The 14,963-nt window shown below is 35.8% G+C and overlaps 1 long non-coding RNA gene across 1 annotated transcript; it reads right to left on the bottom strand.

The window, feature by feature from the left end:
* Window positions 1-226: 226 nt before the first annotated feature.
* LOC144972632 (uncharacterized) lies at window positions 227-13,426 on the bottom strand. The gene is made up of 3 exons (XR_013645387.1): window positions 13,283-13,426; window positions 2,237-2,368; window positions 227-417 (listed from the first exon to the last, which is right to left on the bottom strand). It is a non-coding gene; the product is annotated as an uncharacterized LOC144972632 (long non-coding RNA).
* Window positions 13,427-14,963: the final 1,537 nt, after the last annotated feature.

Raw genomic sequence — 14,963 nt, 5'->3', positions numbered from 1 at the left:
GAGAGGGAAAAAATGGTTATACTTTATTATACTTCTAGAAGTCATACACATTACAAAATGATTTACACTGTAACAAATCATCAGATTTTTCTTTTATAAATTAACATTAATACACTCACATGAAACTCACATCTTTACTTAAAACTTAAATTACAGTAAATTTTCATGAAAAAAGTGCTCCTGCCCAAAGTTACAGAATAACGCCCCCCCCCCCCCCCCCCCCCCCCCCCCCATCCCTTTCCTCACTCACAAATTAATAAATACAATTACAACTGCTTAATTGTTCTTAGGAGGAGTAGCCAATTTGACCAGCGAACCGACAGTCATCAAGAAACCAACGCCGACCAGTCCAATTGTCATACGGTACAAGAAAAGGTCCTGGGGCATCTTTTGCCAAACCATTTTGCCATCTTGAGCCTATGATGGATTAAGAAATTTTTAAAATTTTAAAATACGTATTGAAAAAAATAATAAATATATACATACATTTTTTTAAGTGAATCATCCTATAGATTGCTGAGGCATTGTTGAATAACGTCCACCCCCTCAGAATAAATAAAACAACAAATAATTCCCCTGATATGTGGTAACTTCTCACATCTCTCCCATTCTTTCTGATGCCAATAAATTTGATGGGTAGTACTGATTGTGGTCTATTTCCTTTTTCATCCAGTCAGTGCATTTTTATTTCTTTTCTTTTTAATTTTGTACTATTCCATTTTCCCTACTTATTTTCTACAATATCTTTTTAACAATATGGACGATTTCTATCTGGAGCCAATTTATACCCAAGGTGAAATCAATATTCAAAAGTGAATTTGTTTATTTAAAAAAGTTTTCTTTTTAACGCACTCAATCCTAGTATTCCTAGAGACTTTTGCTGTTTTTCAATATTGGAAAAAATGTATTAAAAATGAGCATGCACATAGATAGTTTTAGTTTTATTCAATTATAATTAACATGCAACAACTAAAAGCATTAGTTTTTATTACGCCTATAATTTGTCTCAGAAAAATATTATAAACAGGCATGGGGTAAAAGTAACTCAGGTAAACTACAGGTATAGTCGGTATTAGGGTTGAGTGAGTTAAAGAATTGAGTAAAAATAATCTGACGCCGACAGATGGTGCAGTACGAAAATCTTGAACACTTGAATTTCGAACAAGTCGCAATCCCCCACTTTAATCCCTTTATTTTCACAGTACTGGCAACACGAAAATCTCAAAAACTATCACAGGCTAACATGGAATCACAGAAAATATCGAATAAAACGGACATTAACTTTCTCATTTGTTGATATATTTTTTTTCCTTATTGATTATCGCTGCATTGAACAGAAACTAAAGCTGCCTCACTCTCCTCTATCTGGCCTAAACTGTATTAGTTAATGTATTAAGTGAGTGTGTATTGAGTATGTTTGTGTGTGGTTTGAACAGTGTCTCAAGCATGCCGTTCCTCACTCTATCTAAGGTGTACTAGTACCTGCAATACTAGTACTAGTGAGGCAATGACTGCTGTTACTGTTACTGTTATTAAAATCAAGAAACAATTTGAGGTGAGAAGAGAGGTGCGAGGGACATAAAAAGTGGAGTGGAGTGATTAGGTACAGTACAGCTCAAGTATAACGGCCTTGGTTGCAACGGGAGCTCGGCTACAATGGGAAATTTTTAAATCCCCATTCAATTAATTCATATAAATCATGCATGGCTATAACGGAGAAATGTTTCTTGGAACACAGCTACAAGGGGGGTGTAGTACCTCGATGAGAAAAACTAGTTACTCAATTAGAAAAGAATAGAGGAAAGCACATATGGCACACATAACTTATGAGTATGAGGAACGGAGATTGGGAGGTGGGCGAATTGCAGTTATTGAGTGTATTATTATCGACTTATCTCTGTGTTCTTTATTAAAATAAAGAAGGCAAAGAATGTCATTTATTTATTTTTGTGGACAGAGGAAACTTGTGCTCTTGAGTCTGGTGCCGGTGTCACATCTTTAAAAGCTGCATAATATAAAAAATAAAAGACTAATTTAGAAAAGTTAATTCAAAATTATATGAGCCCCTTCATAGATAAAGTGATCAAATTCTTAAATTTGCAACATGTTGAAAATGTGAAAAGCATGCTACTCTAGGCTTTCTTTTTCTCCATAAAGAGTTCCATTTGCTGTATGGATAATCCCTTAAACTTAAAGTGGTAATTCTTAAAAAAGTATTTCTCTAATTTCAACTTACACAAAAGTGAGTCTGCATATCCATCAATTTTTTGTATTTTGGGTTATTGGGCACAGGATAAGTTCCCTCTGAGACCTTTGGCAGAGGTTTAGCAAGGCTTGTCATGCGTCTGGCAAAAATGCGGCCCAACATCTAAGGATGAAAGAAAAATCCACAAATGGTATCACCAACGAAAGGAGATGTTAAAACCAAAAAAATAGCCATGCTGTATTAAGTATTAGGTTGTGTCAACTGAATTGTTGATTTAAGTAAGGAAAATTAGTAAAATAAACAATCTACAAAGGGCAGACCTGCCAAATTTAAAACTTCAAATTTAGTCATTTTTATGTCAAGTTTTAGTAAATTGACGAACAACCACAATTTGACATTGATGATCATTTCAACATTACATCGTTATGCCTATGAGCTTTAGAGATGCTTTATTATTGTTATTATTATCATCATCATTTGTATTATTATCATTATTATTACTGTAGTTATTATTATTATTATTATTATAGTATAAGTAGTAGTAGTTCTTTTTTTAAATTTTATTAATATCATCAGTATTTCCATTTTTGTGTTTCTCTAATAATAAAGACTTTTTTAAAAAATCCTTTAAATAAAAAAAATAATTAATTCTATTATTATTATTATCATCATTATTATTATTATTATTATATTATTATTATTATTATTATTATGTATTATTATTTTGTTGTCTTTATTTATTGATCAGCTTTGGGTTTTTTTACGCCTTTGTTTAAAAAAAATATTCTCATTCTTATTACTATCATTGTAATAAACCTTTACATGCAATCTCTAAGCTGCGTGCCAAATGGCAACAGCATTGTGCAGTGCAGTGCAGAAAAATTTAGTTTACCTATATTGCCGAAGGAAGTGAAGAGAAATGCCACCAAATGAGATACAAGTATCTTTTTTGCAAAAAGATCTCTCTTTAGATTTAAAGTGAAGGTAAAAATATCACAAAATTGGCCGCTGAGACTGAGAAGAGCTCTTTTTTAGGGATACTTCTAGTTCTTTTTCTGCCTCTTTCTTTTACTTTTAAAACTTTTTTCAAGTGATGATTGAGCGAATGAATGATAGTCGTAGTAGTAGGCCTCGCTGTCTGAATGACGCTTGCTGAGAATTGTGTGACTCAGCCACCGAGTTTTAAAATTCGAGAGGTATATCTGTTCTCTCTATCCATGTTGTTAATTGTTTCCATTGGTCACAATCCTGGGCCAAAGTTTTGAGGCTGTCAAGATCTTGTTGTGACTCTAGTATGGAGGGCACTGCAGTTTTTCTTATTCTTCAGGGATTAATTCGGCCTCATCTGAATTTCAGAAATTTCTGATATGTAGAGAGATCCTGGTTCAGGGTAGTTACTATTGATGTTTGTGGTATCCCTACATATTTGTTGCCTTGTAGCTGTAGGAAATATTCTGTCACTGCAGTTTGGGATGGGATGTTATGATTATCATCTTGATGTAAGATGTGATCAAATACATTCTACCGCTGTTATTTTAGTATTGTAGTTACTCAGATGTTGGACTTTGGTTGTTTCATAGAGATCAGTATTTGTAATTGCCTCTGGCCAACAGATTCCGATTATGCGACGCAATTGTTTGCAGTGGTACAAATCAATACTTTCTAGGTTTTTTTGTATTTTGTGAGGCCCCAGATTCCACTATTTTATGTCCGGGGGGGGGGGGGCTTCTGAAAGCTCCTACCATCTCCTTAAATTTCCATTTTCACCGTGGATCTTTTGTCATGCATTTATTTATTCAATTTGTCAATATATAGCAGCATTTTAAAAACTTTGATAGATTAGTGAAAGTTTAAAATTTCCTAATAATTTGACCATTGTTTTGGGTTCTCGGCTGCATTTTGTTTTGTGAAGTGTTGAAAAGTAGTTCAAAGCAGTCCTATGTTGTTGTTTTTTTAAATTAGGGTTAGTTCGCAATCGGAGAAATTGTTCTTTCTATTACTATTACCATTAGTCTATTAAGAGGGTTAGTTATAATTTTAAGTCTTAGTAAAGCTGCTAGGATGTTTGTTTTAGGGTTAGTTAAAGGTACTAGGTTATGTTTTTTTTCTTATGGTTATTTGAAGGAATATTTGGGTTGTTTGCCTTACAATTATAAGGCGAGGAGCTTTCAGAAGCGTAGTGTTTTTATGCACCTCCATTGACGGTGTATCTTAATGGATCGTTTTTATACACCTCCGTCTAGCATGCGTATCCCACCCAATTTCATCAACGATATTGTGTTTCTGTATTTAGACATGGCGAAAGTTATATTGTGACATCTGTAGGACGTTTTTGTTAATAAATTCGCAGTGGCTATTTTTACAGTCCCGTAAATATGGTTCTCGGGGCTATTTTTACAGTCCCGTAAAGATGGTTCTCTGGACTATTTTTACAGTCCCGTAAAGATGGTTCTCGTGGCTATTTTTACGGCTTGCGGTTATAGATTTATAAATAGTAAGAGGGCTCTTTCATAATTAACCGAAAAATGCCTGTAAAATCCGCGTTCTTTATGCTATCAACAAAATTCTTGCACATGTTCATACCTTGACTCGTCCTTCATTTCTCTACGTAACAGCCAAGTCTGTCGACACACTTCTGCCAACGCCGCACCATGGAATAGATACCCTCTCGGAAGAAATTTCCGTCAAGGTTTTGTAGCCATTTCCGCACATGTTCAACAAGCTCTTCATCGACATCAAAGCGCTTTCCTGCCAGCTCACGTTTCAGTGGCCCAAAGAGGTGATAATCAGATGGTGCGAGGTCTGGACTGTGAGGTGGGTGTGGCAAAATCTCCCATCCATATTTCTCTAGCCAACCTTGCGTCACTCGTGCTGTGTGGGGTGTAGCGTTGTCGTGTTGCAAAATGACCCCGTTGGTCAACTGCCCTGGGCGCTTTCTGCGAATGGCCTCCCTAAGCTTGTCAAGAGTTTGGCAGTACCTTGCAGCATTGATTGTTTCTCCAGGTTGTAAGGTTTCGAACAGAATAACACCACGACTGTCCCAGAAAACAGTTCCCATTATTTTCTTTGCTGACCGCATGACTTTGAATTTCTTCGCGACAGGTGAGGATGGATGTTTCCATGTCATCGAATCTTGCTTTGTTTCTGGGTGCAATGGTGCAACCAAGTCTTATCACCGGTGACTATGCTGTCAAGAAAAGTCACATCGTACCCTAGAAAGTCTCCGCCGGCGTTGGCAGTATGCCCGTGAACCCTGCGTGAGCTCTTGCTTCTTCTCAAAAGTTCCCTGCAGATGTCCAATCTTTGTTCTTTATGATTGTCTGTCAATTGCTTAGGAACCCATCTTGCGCTGACTTTTCTGTAGCCAAGTTCATCAAATACAACAATTCTATGGGCAGAAGTTTCCGAAATTTCAAGACTGCTTGCGATTTCATGAAGTTTCAACCTCCTGTATTGACGAATAAGCTCATCAACTCGCTTCACATTGTCTTCTGACGTCGCAGTTATCGAACACCCTCTCCCTTCCCTGTCTGTCAAGTCGGAATGGCCGACTTCAAACAAATTACACCAGTGATAGACTTGTGTACGGCTTATAACATGCTCACCATATACACTCTGAAGTTCTTTATGAATTTTGGTAGGATTCAGACTTTTGGCGTTCAAAAAACGCATGAATGACAGCTCTGATTTCCTCCTTTGACCAAGTTTCAAGGTGAGCCGCCATCTTTAAAATCGTCTAGAAATTCATTGTGCAAAATGATGCACTTCATAATTTCTGGGAATATCCGTAAGGAAATAAGGAATATCATGTCGTTTACAGAATTAAAAAATCTCCACTGGTTCCTGAGCAATGGGCATTTTTCGGTTATTTCTGAAAGAGCCCTCGTAACAGATAGGCTGAGTAGACGCTAATTTAGCTCTAAAACTCACTTACTTCGTTCAGGTGCAGCTAGTTAGCAGTCTCTCTCTCTCTCACACACACACACACTCTCTCTCTCTACCTCCCTCTTTCTTTTATTCTTTCTCTATGTCTTTCTTTCTTTCTCTTTCTCTCTCTTCTCTCTTTTTTTTTTTAACATTCTTTTTTCTATCTCTGTCCCTCTTTCTTTCTCCCCCCCCCCCCCCCACCCTTCTCTCTTTCTCTCACTCTTTCTTTCATTCTTTCTCTATCCCTTTCTTTATTTCTTTCTTTCTTTGTTTCTCTCTCTCTCTCTCTCTCTCTCTCTCTCTCTCTCTCTCTCTCTCTCTCTCTCTCTCTCTCTTTCTCTCTCTCTCACACACACACACTCTTTCTCTATCCCTTTCTTTCTATATCTCTCTTTTTCTCTCTTTCTTTCATTCCTTCCCAATCCCTTTCTTTATCTCTCTCTCTCTCTCTCTCTCTCTCTCTCTCTCTCTCTCTCTCTCTCTCTCTCTCTCTCTCTCTCTCTCTCTCTCTTTCATTCTTTCTCTATCCCTCTCTTTCTTTCCCCCCCCCTCTCTCTCTCTCTCTCTCTCTCTCTCTCTCTCTCTCTCTCTCTCTCTCTCTCTCTCCTCTCTCTCTCTCTCTTCTCTCTCTCTGTCTCTTTTCCTTTCTCTTTTCTCAATCTATCTCTTTCCCTAGTAGTACCTCAAAGCCTAGGCAGAGGAGTCTGACCACAAGGTGAGTCACCCGCTTTGGCGAGAACAATAACAATCTCCTAACTGTGAAGGAGGAGCAATACAGCGACCACCCTTGTCTGGTCGGAACAATCGCTGGGTCAATCGGTAAAGGAGTAGGAACAATGCGATGGTGGGACCAAAGCAAAATGCCCTCTCCACCTCGGCGCCCTAATGAGGATCAGTCTTGGGCACCTCTATTCTTTTGGATCATGACCGCCCATGGTAGATAATCATCATCATTATTTACTTTCTTTTTTAAAATTATTATTCAAGAGAACAATATGGGGTGTTTCGCAATGTGCATTTTTACTATGGACATCCACATGGGGGGGGGGGGGGGGGGTTCTAAAATGGTCAAAATGTGTCCAATTGGTTTGTGAACGGCCTCTTTTCTGAAAGGGGATTCAAACCCACTTTCACATGAGAAGACTACACCCTGAATGTTACGTTTTTTAAAATTGTATAAACCGTTAGTCCTTCCTGGCTGGTTAATGCTGGTAAAGTATAAACAAAAGCCAAACCTGTAAAGTATTATATCTTGAGGGGTGTCGACTTCAAGCAGGAACTAAATACTTTCAGTGTTTAATAAACTACTACTTAGATCTATATTATGTCTGTTTGACAGAAAAAAATTCAAGACATACAACCTAACCTGCCCACTGATGATAGAAAACGGGCTGTTCTGTACTGTAAACATAACTTATGCAAAAACACAAATTATATGTCATAAAAATGACAGTACTGTAAAAATCGCTACGGGACTGTAAAAATAGCCCCGAGCACCATCTTTACGGGACTGTAAAAATAGCCCCGAGAACCATCTTTACGGGACTGTAAAAATAGCCACTGCGTAATAAATTTATATAAAAATATTAATAATTTTAAAAATCGAAATATAAAACCAGCAAATAGAATTTGCATTGAAGGTAAAATAATGTTTTAGAAAGACCTTATTAAATGTGATGGACAGTCAGGTGGCTCCGTAGCTCAGTGAACAAGCTGTCAGACTCTAACCTTGAAAGTACCGGGTTCGATTCCCATTGTAGACATAGTTTGTTTTTTTAAATTTACTTTATTTATTTTTATTTTTTTTCAAAAACATTTTTTCATGTTTTTAAAAAAACTTTGATTTTAATTTTCTAAAATTATTTATTTATTTGAGATCAGTAGTTGTGTGCCATGTTTCTTTTTTACTTTTGACTTTTTAAATTATTGTTTATTATTATTATTCTTTAATTTATTATCATTGTATAAACGTACATCAGTAATCTGTAATCAGCGTGCTAAACTACAATCTAAAACTATTTAAACCTCATGGACGTATGCAGCAACATTTTCATTAATTTACCATCACCACTATCGGAGGTGCATAAAAACGGTGCGTTTTTGTACACCTCCAACGGAGGTGCATAAAAACGCCACCTTTCAGAAGGCCTCCCTGAAGTCACCACTTTAACTTTATGTCAATAACAGTTTCGTAAATCTGTATTAGTTTATTCTCACACTGATTATGTTATTTCTATTCAATAAATTTCGGAGTTTAATTGACACCATTTAATAAAATTAAAATTAAAAGGAAATTGAAAGACGAAAATAATGATACCACAATATCACTAAACTGCCTATTAATAGGCAGTTTAGTGAGCAGCAGAAGTGGCAGTCAAATTTTGACCCAACTCGCCCATAGGAAAGTTGTGACTGGAAATTGCTGTTCGCGTTTTGGGGGGTTCAATTAAAGATGCATAACTTCGTTATAAAGAGGAATATCGCAGATATTTTGGTATCATTATTTTCATCTTTCAATTTCCTTTTAAATGGTGCCAATTAAGGAAAAATCCATTAACAATTCCAGAAGTTATATGAAGTTAAAATTTGGCAATTTTCAAATGCATTTATTTTTTTATTTACCGCGTGTGTTTTTAAAATTTAAACGCTTGTTTTTAGAATAACATCTAAACTTTATTCATACCAAATTTCAGGGCTCTATATCGATGCGCAGACACCTTTTCACTCTGCGCCGAAATGCCATGTTTACATTATCTTCTCATCATGGCTGCCTGACGATATCGATATTCATATCGATATTTTAAATTTAGTTATGTATTATTTTAATTTTAGTCCATAATATTTTCAGTACTATTATTTACTATGTTTTTTTTTTTTGAATACATACTTTCCAACTTTATTTATGGGCATTTTATAGTTTTTGTTTTAAAAGTTCGTATATTTCTTCTCTTTGTGAAATCCGATATTAATAATATCGATATTTTATAAATACCAATTGCTTTAATTGAATTTTATTTTACTTTGCCATCAAGTCATCAAGTTTCTTTCCCATATGTTTATCATTTGTATCCATATTCTAAAGGCCTTAGCCTTAATAATTATTATGGTAAGAAGTTCTTTTAGTTATACATTTTGACACCCCCATACATTGAGAGAGAAGGGGGGGGGGGGGGATAAAATTATATTGTCAGTTCAAATGATGTAATAGCAATAAACCCAAAGTGGTTCAGCCGAATTTTTTAAAGTATTAAAAGCCAGAACTTTCCTTCTAATTATAATAGGGAATCCGTTTCAATTTATTTGAACTTTTTCAATCTACCATTTTATTTATATGGCATATGCAATTAAATTGCCATAGGTAAAAATAAACTCATTATATCATTACACAACATGTTTATATCTTTTCATTTAAATACTCTCAAACCCTTTTTTATTCTCTATGTATTAATTCAAAGAGGGGAATTATTTGCAATTGTTTCAGTGAGATATTGGGGATAAATCCAAAAGTGATATAGCAAATTTTTCTTACGTCTAGCCGAGTTTTTGATTATGTAATATTTGCGTCATATTATGTAATAATGTGTTAATTTGAAATGTTTATCGTCTTCTTTATTAATGTAAATGCATTGTCCTCAATATTTTGGTATACAATATATGATAAGAACTCCATATTGACTGTTTTAACCATTTTATACATCACGCGATTTCGTTCACAACTTTGCAATGGTAATTTTGGGGTAAAAATCGGTCTGAAATGTCAGACTTTGAACTGCCGTAACTACATTTCTAATCAAGATAGAAACAAAATTCAAACTGTTTTGTAATCTGTGTTGCCAGCTCTTTCATATGACATTGGTTTCAAGTGTGTGAGGTACATTTAGAATTTCTATTAAACTTAAACTCCCTATTAATTTGATTTGGAGTCGGAGTTGGTTGAATGCATTGGTGGCCAGCTGCTTGCGTTTTCCGATGTCTTATTTTATTTTCGTTTATCAGATTGCCTAGTTTTAGTACCGTTTGCCATTTAATTTTTAATTTCTGTACTGTGAATGATAACCCCTCCATCAAACTCAAACATGAGCTGACTGAGAAGACTAGTCTTTGGCTTGAGTTATCGGCATCGGGCGCATCGCGAACGGTCACGACTCCCTAAACTATCTATTCTAGAGAGCTGCGCCGGTGTTACCAATACTTAGCTTCTATACCAGGACAAATCATTCGTTTGGACAGAAAAATAAATAAAAAACTTACCGCTTACCGTCAAAAGCAGTTTAGATTTGAAGATACATTTGTTTTCTATCAAAAAACATTCGGTACTAGACAATCCTTGATGAATATCAAAAGTTGTGTTTGAAATTATATCCTAAATATTTTCATGATTCATTCCTCGCTAAATCGTGTGTGTTTTTCGTCTGATTCAATGGTTGGTGCCCCCTAGTGCCTGCCGCCTGCTGCGCAAAACAAAGGTTTTTTAAAAAGTTTATTGAGAAAAAGATACGGAAAAAAGTGTCCCTAGATAGGTATGCAATTTGGTGCATAAGTGCAGTAAAAATTGGTGCGCAAAATTAGTTCGTAGAGGATGCGAGACTGTGTGTGTGTGTGTGTGTGTGTGTGTGAGAGTATGTGTGTGTGTGTCTCTTTCTTTCTTCCTTTTTTTTTGGGGAGTGCCTACGTACACGGTAACGGGGCATCTAGCCTCAGGATCTATGTACACGTAAACCGGTTTACCGTTGCAACATTCTGTCAGTGATGGTCCTCGCTGTCGTGACCGCGCGCGCTCGTGTGTGTGTGTGTGTGTGTGTGTGTGTGTGTGTGTGAATTTTTTTTTTTAATCAAAACAATTTTAACCATTAATGGCGAGATTCCATCTTACACTCCCCAAACTCCAGATCTTAGTCTTAATGTTATCATTAAAAGACAAGCTTTGCGATTTATAGTTTAATTGCAGCCCGAGTCGAAATATACTCTTACTACTGTTCTCTTGGTGGAAACGATTTATTCTGCATAAGCAATCTGGAGAAAAAAAATCAGTGTCACTGTAAAAGGTTAAAATTGCACGAAGTACGCACCGTGAACACCGCTGTAACAATCCTTTGATCTACGTCATCAGGCAACCCATTGTTTCTTTCATCTTTTCCCATTCCCCCTTACTATCCCCCATCCCCCCGCCCACCTCTCTCTCTCTCTCTCTCTCTCTCTCTCTCTCTCTCTCCTCTCTCTCTCTCTCTCTCTCTCTTCTCTCTCTCTCTCTCTCTCTCTCTCTCTCTCTCTCTTGTCATAGTGTTATCCCTCCCCCTTCCCATCTCAATGTAAAATGAAAACGTTCTGCTGTTTGCAGATACATGTATGATTGTTTTGTTTTCTCTCTCTCACTAGGCTAGGATTAAAAACCAAGACATCAGGTAATGGGTGTCTAATGCCAAAGTATAGATTCTCTCTTTGGCCAATTTAGTCACGTTTGCGGCAGCCCAGCTATTTATTATGTTCTGCCTATAACACACAATAAGTGGGATTTTGGGGGTGGGTACGAAAGAAATCAAGGTCATAAGTAACCGTGCACAAGAGCTGTATAGGGAATTGGTTTCTGGGGGTCTTGCAAATACCAAATATTTTATGGAAAGCTCTTTCGAACTCCAAGACGTCTGGTTTGTTTTGCTATCTTGGAACAAACGAAACAGAGATGTCTTGATGTGTGACCTAGTTGTCTGATTTTGTGACCTCGATGTAAGGTATTGTGACCTAGATGTATCCTTTTGTGTGTGCAAGCCATGCGGGTAAGTACAGCGATAGCTTGCCAGTTGAGGAAAAAAAAAGGAAGAAGCAACGTATCCACATTTGAAAAACAAAACAAAAAAACTGAAAAAACAAAACCTTTTAAAGGCGAATATCAATCTTACTTGGACCAAAAATAAAATCTTACCGTTTTCATCAAAAGACAAAAAACAAATTACAATTTAAAAACTTGAGCTTTTATATAGAGCAATATCCACCCAACGTGCTCAAAGCGCTTTTTATCAATATTCTTACTGCTCTTATGGTGGAAACGTTTTTTTCTGCGTTAAAAAATAATATAAATGAAGACTATTATTTGAAAAACAAAAAAATCAGTGTCACTGGCAAAGGGTTAATTGCAGTACTCCTGCATCCTGTGAGACTCCTACGGCACTTGCTAATCATAAAAAAGGAAATAGCAGCAATCAACAATATTAAGGTGAAAAAAAAAGTGGGTGGGGGGGGGGGGGGGGAGCAAACCCAGTAGCAATGCAACCTTTTAGGGGCGAAATTCGATCTTTGACCTAACCCCAAATCTTCTATCATCAAAAGACAAGTAACGGCAAAACTATTATAGACAATTGAAGTCCGAGTTGCGATAGTCTGACTACTCTCTTGGTGGAAACGCTGTATTCCCCGTTAACAATAATAAAGATAAAAGCAAACTACTATCTAAAAGCAAAAAATTAGCTTCGCTGTTAAGGGGTTAAGAACACCTGCAACTGCAACTGCCAGCATCCTTGAGATGCTCTACGTCACCAAGGTCACCAATCGACACGTTTCCCTCTCGTCGGCATGCACCCCCCCCCCCTCCACTCTTTCAAGGTGGTGGTGGCGGCGGATAAAAAAGGCCTTTTTCTCTTTCATTCAATCAACTGGTCTGCTGGTGGACCCTAGGCCTCTCTACAAGTCCAAGAAATAATACTCACTTTTTCTCTGCTCCAACGAAAATATCTACCCCCTACCGGTCTAATTATTTGTAGCAGACGACAAATTTCTCAAAACGGTCACGTGACACTATAAAAACAACACAGGAAGTCCATGAAAGCTTATTTACGGCATTTCCTTTGAACCGTGTAAACAACAAAATTTCGTTTTCATTCGACTCAACGGGTCAGATTGGCCGGTATTTTTTTAACGAACTAAAGTTCTGAAAAATCAAAATGTTTCTTAGAAAGTTGAAAGATGCTAGTTTTTGAAACAGAGGTAGGTTTTTAAAAAAAATCTTTATATTTTACGTGAATGCACGCTCAAGGCGAGTTGGACGTGCAGCGGAGGTTGGTAGGCCAAAGGCCCACCTCTCTAGCACTAGCACCGGATACTTACATTCTAAAAGACAATTGTGAATTCATATGACTGCAAGCACCGGATACTTACAATTGTTTTTATTTTTCTTGTCTTTCTTTCTATATAGTGGTCACAACCGCTACGGGTCAAAGAAGAAAGTCACTTGTTTTGTTAGAGGACGAAAGGAAGCAAGAAAGATGAATCGGATTCAATTTCTTATTTACCTCCCTTCCTTACAAACAGAGTCGTACATTTTGATCTATTACTCAAAAATGTTAAACTTACTGCAATATATTTTTAACAAGATGCTCAGCATTCGCATGATATGAAAAAGATGTGTATAAAATAGTGCCCGGCAAATCGAAAAAAAAAAACAGAAAGAAAACAATCATCCCAAAAAATCATCCTGCTTCGATTAACAATCGAACCACAGACCTAATTACCGGTCAGACGTGAAACCATTGCACCAAAAAACTTACCTGACAGTCAGTTGGGACCGTTCAATGCTTATGATTCTTCTTATATTTTTCTTTCTGCTGTAATTTTCTGTTCGAAAACATTGCAAACAACTTTAACTTTAAGAGAAACAAAATTCACGTCGACGAAACATTCTGCAAAACAACATTTTCTGTTGCTATTGGTGTACACTTTTTTGTTTTGTTTGTTTGTTGGTTTAATAGAGACGATTTTAAATAATTAGAGAACAAATATGAGAGGCATCTAAAGTTGCAGTATGCCGTCGGCTTGTAGTAATAATAATACCTAATAATAATAATAATAATAATAATAATAATAATAATAATAATATAATAATAATAATAATAATGAAGATGATGATGATGATGATGATGATGATGATGATGATGATGATGATAATAATAATAATAATAATAATAATAAAGATGATAAATGATGATGATGATGATGATGATGATGATGATGATGATGATGATATAATAATAATAATAATAATAATAATTAATAATGATAATAATAATAATAATAATAATAATAATAATAATAATAATAATAATAATAATAATAATAATAATAATAATAGTAATAATAATGATAATGATGATGATGATGATGATGATGATGATGATGATGATGATGATGATGATGATGATGATGATGATGATGATGATAATAATAATAATAATAATAATGATGATGATGATGATGATGATGATGATGATGATGATGATGATGATGATGATGATGATGATGATGATGATGATGATGATGATGATAACACTTTTAAGGGTAATGGATGAATTGCTACTTCAAATAGGCAATAGGAAGATGGCGTTCTTGTCCTTTTTATTTATTTATCTGATGCCTTCGACACGATCTACCACAAAATCCTTGACGATTGATTTCAAAACAGTATTGAAATTAAATGGAACGCATTAAACTGGATTCAATCTTATCTGTCATGTCGCATACAGAGAGTGAGAGTAAAAGAAGATATATCGGCGGCCAGGAACCTCAACTATAGAGTCCCGCAAGGTTCTGTATCAGGACCTATCCTCTTTACATTATATACTCAGCCACTCATCAATTATCATCTATACGCAGACGACACAAATATATATGGCATGTGAGCAAAATGATCTAAGTCAAATTTTACTTACCATCAAAAAGTGCATACTTGATATAAACAATTGGAAGACAACAAATAAATTAAAGTTAAATGATGACAAGACTGAAATTGTCATTTTAGATCATCTCAATATTACAAATTCTGTTAGAAATATCAAAATAACAA

Source organism: Berghia stephanieae, chromosome 1 (assembly GCF_034508935.2).
Source record: "Berghia stephanieae isolate SIO BIC M18660-M18661 chromosome 1, UCSD_Bste_1.3, whole genome shotgun sequence".
Taxonomy (NCBI): domain Eukaryota; kingdom Metazoa; phylum Mollusca; class Gastropoda; order Nudibranchia; family Aeolidiidae; genus Berghia; species Berghia stephanieae.
This window is presented reverse-complemented; position numbering and strand designations above follow the sequence as displayed.